This window comes from Chrysochloris asiatica, unplaced genomic scaffold (genome assembly GCF_000296735.1).
Source record: "Chrysochloris asiatica unplaced genomic scaffold, ChrAsi1.0 scaffold00199, whole genome shotgun sequence".
Taxonomy (NCBI): domain Eukaryota; kingdom Metazoa; phylum Chordata; class Mammalia; order Afrosoricida; family Chrysochloridae; genus Chrysochloris; species Chrysochloris asiatica.
In genome coordinates this window covers 3373305-3377251 of record NW_006408717.1, presented here as the reverse complement: position 1 = coordinate 3377251, position 3947 = coordinate 3373305, and positions in this window count along the sequence as shown.

Genomic DNA, 3947 nt, shown 5'->3' with positions numbered 1-3947 from the left:
GGCAGTGTTTCCATCCCTACACCCTCTCCCTAAAAAATTCTATGTTGCTCAGTTTATGCTAGGTCAAATGGCAATTTGGGCATCCTTGAGGTACTCAAACTGTGTACCTTTGGAATGTTCTTTGAGCTTTGGAAATGAAGTGGTTGAACCACTGATCTTGCAGTTCAAATTGACCTTTCGATCCAGTGTATTATCCCACAGTGCCACACCAGTAACTAAATAGGTCTTGTTACATCTGTATAGTGGAATTTATGTTGTTAATGTTCATTTATCAAGCCTAGTTGACATCTCCTTCCAGTTGTATATAAATTTAATTCGTTTTGTTGCTGACAGTATATGAAATAAGAAACCTTCTCTGTACATCTTTGTGGTACCTTGAATTTACTTGAAATAGCTTTTCTATCCAGTATCTTCTTAATTCCCAGAAAATGATTGGATGGGACCATGCAAACAGGGTGTACGGGACTTTAATGTTGGGGTTGTAACAACTTTTGTGATACTTGTCTGAGCATGGCAGAGGTTGGGGGGGCCATATGGCTGAGAGGCTAAAGACCAGATCAAGGTGTGCCTGCAGTGCGGTAGAGAAGAGGTGTTTTTGATTGGAACACTGCTGCATCCTAAGCTGTTTCTGATCCTGAATTATACCTTGTTCACTTTCCTTATAAACTCTTTCATTGTAATTACTGTTACTAGTTCATTATTGTGGCCATTGCAATGGATTATCGAACCCATATATGAAGCTGAGAGTGCTATGGGAGGGACAGTTGTATGTTTTTACAGTCTTGGTCTTTCATCTGAATGCCTAAAATTTCCACTAAGCAGAGAGATTACTCTTGAGTAAATGTTCTTGACATAGAACCAGGAAAGAAGAAAATTACAAGGAGAGAAGTCATTTTGAGCAGGGAGTCAACCTGACCAATAGTTCATGGATGATAATATCACATGTGCCATCCTCATGAGATATTTAAACATGCAATCAGTGAAATTCAGAAAGATGCTACTATACCTTGGTACTCTATTGCTGTAACTACTTGATGGTCCTTTGTGAAAGAAACTCCATAGGCCTTATGATCTGAAAGAATAAACCAGATAGGAGTAATTAAAATAGTATAAAAGTATATTTTCAAATATTTGGAGGAGATACAATATTAACTGGCCTAACTAACAACAACACAAAGTTTTATACAATCCATAAAACATACAGTTTAAAGCACCAAAACACAAAAAAGAAAACCAAGGGCCATGCTCTGCAATAGAACTAATGAATCTAATTGATTCTACTGCTGCCCACACTAGAGTCCCTGGGTAGTGTTAACAGTTAAGCACTTGATTACTAGCCAAAAGTTTGGCAGTTAAACCCACCCAGAAGCACTTTGAAAGACAGACCTGAATTGAAAACCTATGTAGCACTGAACTGCACTGAAAACCCTATGTAGCAGTTCTACTCTGCACATACGGAGTCACCATAAGTTGGAATAGATTTGATGATGATGAATATAAACACAGTCTCACTGACCTGTTTTAAAAAAAAAGCTTTTGTCCTTAATTGAGTTTGATACCCAGTTGAGAGTCAAGTGAAAAAATGAAAACTCAATTGCTGTTGAGTAAATGCCAACGCATAGTAGCCACATGTATGGCAGAGTAGAACTCTGCTCCACAAGGTTTTTGATGACAGATTTGTCAGAAGTAGATCACAAAGACTTTCTTTTGTGGACACAAACCTCCAATTTTGAATCTAGAAGCCAGGTATGTTAATCATTTGTAAGACCCAGAAACTCCAGTGTCTCAGTATTGCCACCAAAATGTTGTTGTTGTTGTTCTCAGGTGCCATTGAGTCAGAACCGACTCATGGCGACCCCATGCACAGCAGAACGAAACAATGTCCACCAAAATAAAAGCTAGTAATTTATATTGCTTAATTCAAGGGTACAGATTGCTTTACTAACTTTCCTCTGACTATGTCTATATTATATAAAAAAGTAATTTCTTATAGTTCTAACCATGAAATACTCTCTGTATTGTTGTTGTTACATGCCATTGAGTCAATTCCAACTCATAGTGATTCTGTATAGGGTTTCTGAGGAGCAGCTGGTGAGCTTGAACTGCTGACCTTGTGGTTCAAACAATTTTGCCATCCAGCACATTAATGCACAGCACCACACCAGCATTGCTGTTAGATGTCAACAAATTGATTCAGACTCATAGTGATCCAAAGTACAATCCAATGAAACAATAGCTAACCCTGTGCTATCCTCACCATTGTTTATGCATTTGAGCCCATTGTTGCAGTCACTGTGCCAATCCATCTCACTGAGGGTCTTCCTCTTTTTTGCTGACCCTCTACTTTACTAAGCATGATGTCTTTCTCCAGAGACTGGTCCCTCCTAACAGCACGTACAAAGCATGAGAGATCATATCTCTCTCTGCTTACTTCTAAGAAGTATCCTAGAGGTACTTCTTATAACTCAAATTTGTTTGTTCTCCATGTATATTCAATGATCTTCACCGACAACATCATTCAAAGGCATCAATTCTTTTTTTAGCCTTTCTTATTCATTGCCCAGCTTTTGCATGCACATGAAGTGATTGAAAATATTAAGGCTTGGATAAGGTATACGTTAGTTCTCAAAGTGACATGTTTACTTTTGAGCACTTTAAAAAGCACATTATGCATGGTAAAATAAGAAAGTCCATGAAAAACATGAAGATCCTCAACGAGATGAATTGGCACAAAGGCTCCAACAATGGGCTCACACGTAACAATGATTGTGAGGATGGCACAGTATTTTGTTTTGTTGTATGTAAATTGCTTTGAGTCAGAACCGACTTAATAGCACCTAACAACATATGAAGAAAGTAGAACTGAATTGATCCTTTTTATGGTTGTTGTTGTTATGTGTCATGGAGTCGGTTCTGACTCATAGCAACCCTACATAGGGTTTCCGAGGCTGTAAATCTTTACAGCCTTTTAATAGGCAGCTCTAAATACATCCACATAAGGCAGTGACTCATGTGGCATAGTCACAAATGTCAGCGCCACCAAAAAATAATTTCGAAATAACTCTTATGCTTGTATATTTCAAAACCCAAATCTGTTATTAATTCCTATGTCTGCTGTAGTAAAGTACCATAAGGTGGGTATCTTAAAACTACAGAAGATCTCTCTCATAGTTTTGGAGGCTAAAACTCCAAACTCAGGGTTTCAGCAAGGCCATGCTACATCTAAAGCCTCCTGAAGAATCCTTCCATGTCTCTTCCAGCTTCTGGAAGCACCAGGCTTTCCTTGGCTTGCAGAAGCATAAACCCAATTTCTGCCTAGCTCCACACAACTGTCTTCCCTCTGCACTCTTCTGTGTTTCTTCTCCTATTTTATTAGGATAATACTCAAATGGGATTAGGACCCGCTATTCCAGCATGAACTCATATTAACTTAACTAATAACATCATCAAAGATACTTGTTCTCAAGCAAGGTCACATTCATAGCAAGGGTGAGGGAGGACTCGGGAAATCAAAATATTTTGGGGCAGGAGGGCATAATTCAACACATAAGTGACCTAGCAATGTTTTAAAATCTCCTTTCCTCCCTTTTTGTGTATTTCTGTCACGTAGCAATTGTTCTTTCTTTTCTGCTCATGTTTTCCTGAAAACTTTCCCCCACTTTCAGCATACCTTGCCCCCACAGCTTCTCTTCTATGCTCCAATTTTATTTAACAAAGTCCAAGTATAGAGGCCAGATCTTTAGAGAGCAGAGGAAAGAACGAAACTGAGCCCCTCAGTCAAGAATCATCTTAATAGACTTGGGGAAAAACCAGAACCTTAAATGTTTCTGTTGCATTACAACTATATTTAATGATATGACCCTTAGACATTGTTGCTAATGATTCTGATGCAAAACCACTGTGCTTTGAAACGTCTTTGGCGTATACTTTGAAAAAGTCTCTTCTCC